Source organism: Tachysurus fulvidraco, chromosome 9, assembly GCF_022655615.1.
Source record: "Tachysurus fulvidraco isolate hzauxx_2018 chromosome 9, HZAU_PFXX_2.0, whole genome shotgun sequence".
NCBI classification, from domain to species: domain Eukaryota; kingdom Metazoa; phylum Chordata; class Actinopteri; order Siluriformes; family Bagridae; genus Tachysurus; species Tachysurus fulvidraco.
The window spans coordinates 1,331,513-1,344,087 of record NC_062526.1 but is presented as its reverse complement, the minus strand read 5'-3'; the positions used below and the strand labels follow the sequence as shown (position 1 = coordinate 1,344,087).

Below are 12,575 nucleotides of genomic sequence, written 5' to 3'. Positions count from 1 at the left end.
CAGTGCACTAAGGACGTGCCTGAATTACAGTAATTACACGTAAAAGTGCCAAAGTCAATATTTTTCTACTAGTAGAAATAATGTAGGAAATGAAGTACAAACGATAATAAGTAATAACTAAAGCACCGTGTCAGAACGTGTGTCGTTATGACGATGACAAATAAAATCTGGAAATCTGGGTTTGGGTCCAGAATGAATAAAAAAAACTGGCTTGTAGTAAGTCATTTTATAGCCAAAACCACAGCACATCTTCACATCATCGTAAATCGTTAACGTTAATCGAGTCGTAACTCGGCTTTCGAGCAGTCGGAACGTCAGAGCGTGTTTAAAAAACAATCATGACTTTTGTTTGCTAATGCTAACTCTCTAGCTGAGCCACACATAGGTTTCACACGCAGGGATTTGTCTACACGGTTGAAAATGAAAGTTGGCTCAAAAATTTGTTCAAATCTTTTTCAGCTCCATCCGTTTATATTTTAGAGGCTCGTTTTTCCCCCGGGAAATCTTACATTTACATTTACATTTAAATTTACAACATTTGGCAGACGCCCTTATCCAGAGCGACGTACATAAGTGCTTAAATCTCTAACATTGAATACATTAATGCTGGTTCACTAGGGTACATACTTAAGATACCATGAGTTTAAAACATTTGTTCAAAGTTCCAATGAAAAAGTGTCAAAGGTTTTTTTAATGCAAAAGATAAGGAAAGAAGTGCTAGTTGAAGTTTTTCCTGAATAAGTAGGTCTTCAATCTTAACTAACACACCATTAAGGCAAACATGTGTTGGTTTCTCAAGCTGTTAAGGCTCTGGGTTGTTGATCAGAGGCTCAGGGTTCAAGCCCCAGCACTGCGAATCTGCCACTGTCGGGCCCTTGAGCAAGGCCCTTAACCCTCTCTGCTCCAGGTGCTGTATATTAGCTGACTCCAAAGTTGGAATACGTAAAGAAAGAATTTCACTGTGCTGTTAAGTAGATGTGACAAAATAAAGGCTTCTTCTTCTACTGTCACTTCATACTAAATTAATTCACACTTAAACATTATATTTGACAGGAGAAAACTTTCACTTTGCTCCAAATCCCCAAAAGCGTTTATGATGCACAACTGGAATTTAACTGACACAAATAATCGTATACATATATAAACATTTTAATACTTTTCTGGGGCTCAATATGGCTTCAGTAATGTTCTAAAACCCTGCAGTTCAACACAAAGTCCACACAATATCAGACTTTTAATATACAAAACCAAAAACATTTAAGGGTTCTACTACCACATGTGAGCAAAGAAATGTAAACGTTTGCAGAAAACACCCCAATCAAATCCTGAGACATAAAAGTCCTAACTCAATTTATTACCCTTCCAAATATGTAAAAAAAAAAAAAATCCAAGATTCCAAAACAGAATTCCATCAAAATCTGGAATATCTACTCAATGTTCATTATATATACAGAAATGATATTAAATTCTAATTAATATCATAAGCATGTCTTTCCAGGAGTGTCATAAAAGGGTATTTTGGTGACTAAATCTAAATCTAGTCACCCTGAAACAGTGAGAAAACTGTATTATGTGGAACCTCCACATCACAACTGGCCTACATTCCTACCAACCTGGAATCAGTTGAACTGCCTACAGCGTTGGCTGTGTTTCCATCGTAAAGTTTAACCTCCCTCAACCTGACTACGGGGGAAACATGAGAACCTTGCATGACCTGCTCTTTGGCGCCGTGGTGGTAAATTTATGTTGAGCACCTTTAAACAAAGCGAGAAAGAGAGAAGAAGAGAGGGAGGGAGAGAGAAGACTTGGCGGAACACAATGAGAGAAAAGAAGTTTGTCAGAGTTCATTAAGTATCAGGGGAAGATCTGCAGGGCTGGCAAGGCGAGGCGCGCCGGGGGCCGGGCGCCATTAATCACGTCTGACAGCGGAGCGGGCACGCAGAGACGCTGCTCCTGATTACAGAGAAGGGTCCTGACCGAATTGGTCGGTTTGCCGAACAGAAACCCGAGACGAAGAGGCAAGAAAGCGGAACCAAAGAGCTCTCGACCTGCATTACTCTCATTGGCCCCTGTTTTTCACGGCGAGACCCCTTTCCTGTTTCGAAACAATCATAGCCACGTGGGAGTGAATGAGCTGAGGTGATGAGTTGCCAAAGCAAGGTCACTCTGCGCTCGAGCATTCGCCTTTATGTTTAAGGTTTTCTAACTGGCACAGTCATGTCAAATCAGTTCAGACGAATGCTAGAGAAACGAAAAATAAGAAAAATAGAAAGCAGGTTAAAATACGATCCCGTGTTCCTCGCGTATGTGATTTGACTTGACAGAAGTCAAATATATGAAAACATTATGATTCGATGTTGACATTTCTCAATACAAAGAAACCCAAATGCGGATAAAGGTCAATGCTAAGCGTCCAGTCCAAGATGTGTGAGGAAAATGTTAGCAACCAGCCAACTTTAACTGGTTTCCATGGTTTCTCTGCCTGTACATTGTCTTTGACTAGTGACTATGTTCTATCATACTGAACTGTTAGCCAGTTAACATCCACTTAAATTACAGCAGTTATTTTTTTGTTAATTAGCAATAAAATAAGGTAAAAGTCACTATTCCTAATTGTTTCATCTCTTTTTCAGTGTCTTTGTGTCTTTATCCTCTCTGTTAACATTTACAGCATTTAGCAGACGTCCTTATCCACAGCGACTTACATTTTATCTCATTTTTTATACAACTGAGCAATTGAGGGTTAAGGGCCTTGCTCAGGGGCCCAGCCGGTGGACATAGGAATCGAACACACAACCTTCCGATTGGTATCTCAACACCTTAACCACTAGGCTACCACATCCCTCTAATGTTAAGCATTAGCAGTGAAGTGTTAGCCGCTTAATCGATTATTAGTCCTTCATCATCTGTTTGAAAGCACTGGAAATTTCCACACAGTTCAGAGTTTATGATTTGTAATGTGACACTGACATTCCTCAAAACAGAGGTAAATGTTGATTTTCCTGATGGTTTAGTCTTGTTTCTGACATGACTGTGTCTTCACATTGTCTGTAATTCAAGACATAAAGCTTGCCTTTACATTTTTGATGCATGTGTTCACTGCGTTGCATGTGTTAGAATCAAGTAAGACATCCTTTATAGTTACATGTCGGTACTAGGTAGCCAGCTACATTGAGCTAATTTGATTGCAATCACAAAAGTACTTTTGGGTTACACGTTCATGTCTAAAGCTGTCTGAGAGAGACAGATCTCTCACAGGGAACCACGGCAGCCATGAAAGTCTGTCAGGCCAGTGGGCGTGTCTGTGTGAGACAGATGGGCGTGTCTCTGAGCCCATATATGAACTCAAAAGCACGCCCATCTGTCTCACACAGACACGCCCACTGGCCTGACAGACTTTCATGGTTGCTGTGGTTCCCTGTGAGAGATCTGTCTCTCTCAGACAGCTCATGTGGAGAATAAATAGGACTGAGAGCGACAGGCGAAAGGGGGACGAGAGAGCTTTAGCAACACTGATGTGAGTATGTTTGTGTGTGTGTGTGTGAGAGAGAGAGAGAGAGAGAGAGAGAGAGAGAGAGAGAGAGAGAGAGAGAGAGAGAGAGAGAGAAAGAAGAAGAGGCGGGGCTGAGTGACGGCCGGAGATGGAAGCCTGTGTTAAGTGCCGCTCTTGAAGGCACGTCGGGCCTCATTAGATGTCAGATGTAACAATACTGAACTGGCAGTGAGGACTGCTGCGAGTCTCACAGCCATAAATCACACACTGACAGCAGCCTGACACACACACACACATACACACACACACACACACACACACACACACACACACACACATACACACACACACGCCTCTGTGTTTTGGCTTTCACAGCATCCACAGATTCCCAAATTAAAAGACCGCCAGCATGATGACATTCTTCGTAATCTCTTTTGTGTGTCTTTGTGTGTGTGTGTGTTTGTGTGTGTGTTTGTCAATGACTGACAGGATTCCCTGGCTCTATAAGGGTGGAGATTAAGTTAGATTTAATCAGCCAATCATAAACCTGATCGTACAATAGTGCCAGTGAATTATTTACTTAATTATTACGCAAGATACACAATCTAACATCTTAGCTAACCAAGATAAGCATGTTATGATGAGGGACTGTTATTTGTGTACATTATCTAAAAATAAATGGCAAGCTAGCTGGATGTACTCTGAGCCGCAACTATACACATACAGCTAAATAGTTAGAAAGTCATTGATGCAATAGAAAGTATTTTATTTACACTCAATGGTGAACCGATGCTAGTTTTCTGGCGTTCGCTTGAGGTGTAATAGCCCTAAGCGCCTGTGTGTGAGAGAGGATGATTGAGAGGGTGTATTTGTGTGTGTGTGAGAGAGAGTATGATTAAGTGTGTGTGTGTGTAAGAGAGAATGATTGAGGGTGTGTGTGTGTGTGTGTGTGTGTGTGTGTGATACCAGACAGGCCGATAGGAGCTGTCCTTGGACAGCATTAGATAAACACTCCGTCCTCTCCTCCTTAACTCTCGGCCCATCTAACATCCTCCATATGGGACAACATCCTCCTGCTTTGTGCGTCATGTGTGGGAGTGTGTGTGTGTGTGTGTGTGTGTGTGTGTGTGTGTGTGTGTGTGTGTGTGTGTGTGTGTGTGTGTGTGTGTGTGTGTGCGCGTGTGTGTGTGTGTGTGTGTGCATGTGCGTGCTTGAAGGAGTGTGTGTGACAGAGAATGGGAGTATGTGGTATGGGCTGTTCCTCCGTAATGCCATTAGAGAAGTGTGTTTGAAAAGCTCTGAAAAATATCTGCCTATTTGACAGAACGTGTGTGTGTGTGTGTGTGTGTGTGTGTAGGAACAGATGATGATGGTAATGATGAGGAGGCAGAGGAAAAATTTTAGACCCCCTACGCTCACAGAGCCAAGAAAAGAAACAGATCCAGTCGCTGGAGGGAGGACGAGAGACATAGAGATAGAGTGCGAGAGAAAGAGAGAGAGAAGTCTGTTAAACTTATCAAGTTATTAATCACACAGTAGAATGTGTGTGTGGGGGGGGGGTGGTTTTTATGTCTAGGAATCATGTTTTTTTTTTCTTTACAAATAAAAAAAAAGCCAACATATTTGAAACATACATATTTGACCATTTATGTATCACTAGTAAGCTAGCAAATTAATATAACATGTGCCCAAAACAACAACACTGATTGCTAACCAGCTCACTTAAACTGCTAAACAATTACTATATAACTACATAATGAATGATAAAAAGCAAACATGCTAACTGAAGCTATCTCTCAAATATATACTCAAAGTTTACTTGAAAGCTAGCTAAGATAAGGCTAATGACTATAATCAATGTTAACATCCAAATCTGCTAGCTAACGTTAGCCTAACAATTGTGTTGTTTGAACATAAAGCTAGTTGTGAGTTTATGTAGTGAACTAGCTCTCATTAGGTGTACTTCTGTCCTGAGGTATTGTATTGTTTTGCTTAATTTGTAAACATGGGTGCTAACTTAAGCTAACACATAAGAGAGCCATCATATTGCATACTAACTTTACACTAACTACTATAATCCATATGCCAAATTTGCTAACAAACTAACAAACAAAGTTTTTGTAATAGATAACTAGCTAATGTTAGGCTAACTACTAATGATTAACCAAAACTTGTTCTATAGTTTGCTAGCAAGCTAATCAAAATAACATCTTGTAAGCTAGGTAATATTAGGATAACGATATAATGTATAATGAAAAAACTTTGCTAACAAGTCAACTAATGTTAAAATGTTCATCTTGTTTAGCTGAGATCTCCACATGCTAGCTAACATGAGTGTAGCTACCATAATGTGTAATCAAAATAATTAGCCGTGCTTGCTAGCTATATTTTTCAGTCAGAAATCCCTTTTTAAAGCTAACATTATGTTAACGATAATTAAAAAAACATCAATAGACAACATTATTGTGTATATTTAGTGAAAATAAAAGCAGGAGCAAGTTTATTAATGAGCTAGCTAACATTAGCAGAGCTAGCAGAGACTTTTATTTTCTCTTTAAACCCGCTGCATTCCTTTAGCAAAGAGACGCTTAATGATTCTGCACATTTTGCCAAGCTAATAGATCTTACCAGCTACAGTGTGTGTATGTGTGTGTGTGTGTGTGTGTGTGTGTGTGTGTGTGTGTGTGTGTGTGTGTGTGTGTGTGTGTGTGTGTGTGTGTGTGTGTGTGTGTGTGTGTGTGTGTGTGTGTGTGTTTGAGATGGTGCTCTTTAAGTAAAGGTCAGCAGTAGTAAGAAAGCGACATATCAGCACTTTAGTGGTGGCTGGAGGACAATCAATCACAACAGAGGTCAGCCTTGCCTTATTGGTGCGCAAACACACACACACACACACACACACACACACACACACACACACTCTCTCTCTCTCTCTCTCTCTCTCTCTCTCTCTCTCTCTCACTCTGTAATTTCTCTCTCTATCTGTTTTTTTTAACTTTTCTCCTGTGATTTTTCTCTCTGTGTAACTTACTTTCTCTTTTCCTGTCTTCTCCCTTTATCTGTCCAACTCTATCAATCTGTCTCTGTCTCCATGTCTCTTTCCCCCCTTAATCTGTCTGTCTTTATGTGTATTTCTCTCTCTCTCTCTCTCTCTCTCTCTCTCTCTCTCTCTCTCTCTCTCTCTCTCTCTCTCTCTCTCTGTAATTTTTACTTTATTTTATTCTTATTTCTTTTTCTTTTTTCACTTTGTCTCTTTTGTGTTTATGTTACTTTCTCTTTTTTCTGTCAAATTTCTTTAGCTGACTTCTTACCTCCGGCTCTCTCTCTCTTACTTTCACTCTTTCATCATCCTTTTTTGTCTTTTCTCAAACCTTTTCTTTCCCTTTGTGACTTTTGTACACTCATAATGTCTCTTTTTTTTTAACTCTCTTTCTTGTTCTGTCTTGTCTTTTTCTTCTCTCTCTCTCTCTCTCTCTCTCTCTCTCTCTCTCTCTCTCTCTCTCTCTCTCTCTCTCTCTCTCTCTCTCTCTCTCTCTCTCTCTCTCAGTTTCGGCCATGCTCTGTTTTTTCTCCCCCTCCTTCCCGTAACCTCTGCGTGGCCTCCGAGCAGCTCTGCCATAAATCAGTCCTAAGATCATGTCTGCCAGTTAGACTAAACAGGAGCATTTGTGAGGATTTGCTCGCGCTCATTAATCATCCTGACAGTTTGAAAAACACATTTCTCCTTTAATGACTGTATTTGGATAATCAGGCCTCCTTCCCCTCCCTCCCCCTCTCCCTCCCTCCTTCCTTCTCTCCCTCCTTCCTCTTTTCCCTCTCTGCAGCAGTTTTCAGTGACAGCTGGCTTTGGTTTATGGCTGAGTCGGAGGAGAGAGAGAGAGAGAGAGAGAGAGAGAGAGAGAGAGAGAGAGAGAGAGAGTGTGTGTTTAAGAGAGAGAGAGATTACGATATTTCTCTCTCCTCTCTCTCTCTCTCTTTCTCTCTCTCTACTCTTCTCTTTTTAATTTTGTTATTTCGCGTCCTGTTTGCGCTCCCTCTTCTTTATCTCTCTTCTGCTCTTGCTTTTTTTTTTTCCCCAATGTCTCCTACGGTACGGGGGTCTCTCTCTCTCTCTTCTCTCTCTCCTCGGTCTCTCTCTCTTTTCCTCTCTCTCTCTTTTGTTTTTTTTTTTTTTTGTCCTCTCTCCCTCTCTCCTCTACTCCTTTCGTCTCTCGTTTCTCTCTACTCTTTTCTCTCTCGTCTGTTCTCCTCTCTCTCTTTCTCTCTCTGCTCTCTCCTTCTCTTCTTTTTCCCTCTCTTTAGAGAGAGAGTGTGTGTCTTAGAGGAAAGAAGTGTGAATGTGTGTGTGTGTGTGTGTGTGTGTGGTGTGTGTGTGTGTGTGTGTGTGTGTGGGTGGTGTGTGTGTGTTGTGTGTGAGAGAGAGAGAGAGAGAAGAGAGAGAGATTAATATAAGCGAGTGTTTTATAAAAAGTGAGAGAGTTTTAAAGAGAAAGATAAGTTTGTGTTGATATATATAGTGTGTTTGTGTGATATATTTAGACAACAATCTATATATATATATATATATATATTTTTTTTTTTTTTTTATCTATATATATAGAGAAGTATATTCTGTTGTGTAAGAGATAGCGGAGAGGAGTGTTGGTTTGTGAGAGAGAGAAAGATTGTGTGTATGTGTGTGGTGTTGTGTGTTTGTTGTGTTTGTAGAGATAAGAGATAGCGATATTTTTATAAAAATTTGATAGTTATACCTTGCCTCTATTTTTTTTTTTTTTTTCTCTATCTCTTTTATTTATTCCTATCTTTCTCCCCCCTCTCCTCATCTCCCGTTCTTCCCTCTACTGCTCTCTCTCTACTGTTTTTTTTCCTGTCCTCATCCTTCTGCTACTTCTCTCGGCATACATCGACTCACTCTCTCTCTCTCTCTCTCCTCTCTCTCTCTCTCTCCTTGTAAAGAATGCGAGTTTCGACTCTTCTGGAAAGATCACATGACTGAGAACCTTCTGAGTTCTCTCGGTTCTCTCCCTCCCCATGTGACTTGGTCTCGTGTCTTTCTCATACAGAGATTCGGCGCAGGGTCACAGGAGGAGACGGAAGGACACTCAGGGGTTTTTTTGAGGTTTAAGGGAAATATAGCTCGGTGTTGACAGGAGCACTTTCATCACTGAGCCTTTCATTAGAGGAGACGTGACAGATTTCTGCACGGCGTCTCACACCGGTGTGTGTTCTGACATCCACCTTCGACCCGTCGCAGGACTCTCATACAGCCTGAAACACTTCATAAGTTATAGAGAAATCACACGGAAACTGATTCATATTTCTTACTTTATAAAATAAAACTTTATTAGATCATGAAGACTGCACTTTATACTGGAATTTACTTGAATACATTCCAGCTTTACATCTGACTGTTACAAAGCACTGGCACTGGAGACTCCTTCCTTAAGTCCTCAATAAACATATTTCTTCATTATAGAAATCTTCACCGTATCGACGCAACAAATTCCATGCGCGTGAGCCGTTGCTATAGAAACCGTCTAAGGTATTATGTAGTACGAGCACGTGAATAGAAATCTCTCTGAAAATGAATCGCCTTCTGACCGATCGGAATTGTTATTATTATTATTTATAATATTGTTGAAGGCAGATGATCAGCATGTGTCAGGTTCCTGTCCCGGTCCTGGTTTAGTGAGTGTGAGGTTGTGATAGCGTTCCAGTGAGGATGTTGTGACGAGACTCCATCAGCAGGTCCTCTGACCCAAAGAGCTCGGCTCTGCTGCGGCTCAGCGACGGGCAGCTTTTTGGTCTTGACACATTATTGTGTCATTACGGAACAGTGTGCCATGCTGGCTGTCACGAGTTTATGCCGGTTGTCATGATGCTGACGCTAACCCAAAGTGTGTGTGACAGGAGGCTTAAACCTGCTCACACTGTTGTGCCAAGTTTCTGACGAAGTGCCTCGGGAAAGTTAAACAGCCACAAATCTGACTGTGTGACTAACACTGACACCTACACTTAAGTGCAACTGTGTGTGTGTGTGTGTGTGTGTGTGTGTGTGTGTGTGTGTGTGTGTGTGTGTGTGTGTGTGTGTGAGAATGTGTTTTTATGTGTGTGTGCGTTAGTGTGTGTGTGTTTGTGAGTGTGTGTGTGTGTGTGTGTGTGTGTGTGTGTGTGTGTGTGTGTGTGCGTGTGTGTGTGCATATGTGTGTGTGAATGTGTTTGTGAGTGTGCATGTGTGTGAGTGTGTTTGTGTATGAGAGTGTATGAGAGTGTGTGAGTGTGTGTGAGTGTGTGTGAGTGTGTGTGAGTGTGTGTGTGGGTGTGTGTGGGTGTGTGTGGGGGTTCTCACACAGTTCGGAGCTTTATGACATCTTTAACCCTCCAACATCCTCCAGCAGATCTGTTCTCTGTCCTGAACGTGTACAGAACGATCCAGTCCATGTGAGGAAGTTCGTCAACAGCACAGTGATGAAGAGGAGGAGTTACTCTTCAGCACAGTGATGAAGAGGAGGAGTTACTCTTCAGCACAGTGATGAAGAGGAGGAGTTACTCTTCAGCACAGTGATGAAGAGGAGGAGTTACTCTCACCTCACTGATAAATGAATCAACATCTTCTGACCAATCAGCATCCAGATCTGAGCGCGATATCGATACCGCAGACGTAAAGAGAACGTTTTTTGTTCTTTTTTTTTTGTAGAAATTTTATTCAATCTTTTTTAAGTGTAAAAATGTCATTAAAATAAATGGAAACTTTTGTCTTTATTTATTTTCTCCCTCAGCTGCAGTCTGAATCGTTTTATTATGAAAACCAGACATCAGCTTATGTTTCTGTTCAGTAATAAAATGTATATATACTTCAGTGGAAAAACTTATAAATAACTTCCTTCGGTTGCGTTGAGGCTAACACACCTACAGCGAAGCCGCCCAGAGGCATGTGGCTTAGGAATCAAACGAACCCCCTCCCCATTACCCCCACCCCCACCCCCCTTCAGTCCTGAGCCCCCAAATGAACGTCATGTGTGCTGTCATTTGGAGCACGGCTCTGGCGCGACTCGATTCCCCACGTTCCCGTGCCAAGGCACGTTTTTCCACGAGCACAGTGTTCCCCCGGAGCGTTCCTAAATGGAGTCCAGCTGGTGGTGCGGCGTGAAGAGTATTAGCGGTACGCCATCGTTACTGCGCCTTCATCACGCTCCGCCGCTGTTGAGCTCGTCCACGGGCCTGCTGTGATGGATCGCGTGGACGTGGAACCGTGACGCACCATCAGGCTCTGCTGCTAGTGCTGTAGATGTTTACGGTTTACATCTTTTATAAAAAGCCAGCGTTGTCTGAGAGCGGACAGGAGGCAGGGTTACTGTTTTGTTTTGTTTTGTTTTGTTTTGTTTTGTTTTGTTTTGTTTTGTTTTGTTTTGTTTTGTTTTGTTTTGTTTTGTTGGATGAAAAGACGCTGCTTCGGGATCTGGCGTGTTTGAGGCGTGATGGTGTTGCGCTGAATGTTCATCAAGGCGTTTAGTCAATCAGGACAACGGAGAGACAGAAAGATGGAGCCGGTGTGCTGAGAGACAAAGCGCCAGACGGAACGAGGGAGAGAGAATGAGAGAGGGAGGAAGGAAAAATAGGAGGAAAGGAAGATAAAGTGCGTCTCACTCTGCTTCTCGCTCTGGCTAATTGGAGAGCAACTCCACACGCTGTCATCATTAATCACCGGCGCTGTCGGCTGCCTGCCCAGGACACTGCTGAGGCCGAATAAAGCTCTCTCTCTCTCACACACACACACACACACACACACACACACACACACACACACACACACACACACACACACACACACACACTCTCTCTCTCTCTCTCTCTTTGCTGAGTGAGCAGTGGGGGACGTCTGTAACCTCACATCCTCCACCTCCATTTCAAACCCTAAGAGACTGAATCCTCAGAGAAGAGAGAGATCAATCAAACAGGTGTAGTCCTGCTGAGGAGAAACTTGTCATGGCCTGGAATTGTCCACACACACACACACACACACACACACACACACACACACACACACACACACACACTCACAGGTGACAGAAACTGAGCGTCGACTTGCATATTGACTCAGCTGAAGCCATAAAGGAGAAAGAGGGAGCGGGAGTGAGTGAGAGAGAGAGAGAGACAGAGAGAGACAGAGAGAGAGAGACAAATGGGACATTGAGATGGATGAGGGATGTGATGAACGAGTGAGAATGAGATGAATCACTCAAGATGGAGTGCGTTCCCCTCTGTTTCACCTCTCTTCTCTTCTCTTCTCTTCTCTTCTCTTCTCTTCTCTTCTCTTCTCTCAGTCATTAAGGATCTCATCTACACCTTTCTTTTAGTTCATTTTTTAGAATCCGATTTATTTTCCATTTTCATGTTTTCAGATTTTTGAGTGAACTGTTTTTCAAATATTTATTCCACTTTTACCAACGATTCTAATCTTTCTTTCTTTTTAAAGAATTCTATCGTCCTGTTTTTAAAGAACACAAATCGTTGAATTGCGGTAGTAATACATTTATAAAAGATTAATAAAATATTACATTTCAAATATATTGGACCGATTGTTCCATTTTTTTTATTTTTAGAAAAACCTTTCACGGATGTTTTGTATCCACGAGTAAAATTTTATTATTATTATTATAAATTCTTTTCTTTTCTTTTCTTTCTTTCAGTAAATCTTAGATTTTAAATGTCGAGTGTTTGTTCCTGTTTGTTGATTGGTAGCTGATTGGATATTTAAACTCGATCGATAATCTCTGTGTCTTTTCGCCGGCACTTTATTATTAAACCTGAGCAGAAATAAATTGTTTTGTTGTTCATGTATCAAACTATTGCACAATTTTTGATGTAAACTGTAAAAGTTAAACAATTGTGTAGTTGCTCTTCTTATCCACAAGGGGCAGCAGAGACCACGATGATGTGAGATCTGTTGAAGGGTTAAAACACTGAAACACTAAATAAACTTCCTGTCTATCGTCACCGTGAGAATTCGGAGGAACTGATAAGAAACTATAGGAATGTTTGCACAGTTATTGCAAGTCATGAATGCTAGGAGTAAAATTTTTTT

The 12,575-nt window shown here is 41.5% G+C and overlaps 1 long non-coding RNA gene across 1 annotated transcript; it reads left to right on the top strand.

Annotated features, from left to right (window-relative positions):
• The first annotated feature begins 3,377 nt into the window (after positions 1-3,377).
• Positions 3,378-12,060, top strand: LOC125145415. Its single transcript, XR_007143787.1, has 2 exons — positions 3,378-3,517; positions 9,889-12,060. It is a non-coding gene; the product is annotated as an uncharacterized LOC125145415 (long non-coding RNA).
• The last annotated feature ends 515 nt before the right edge of the window (positions 12,061-12,575 follow it).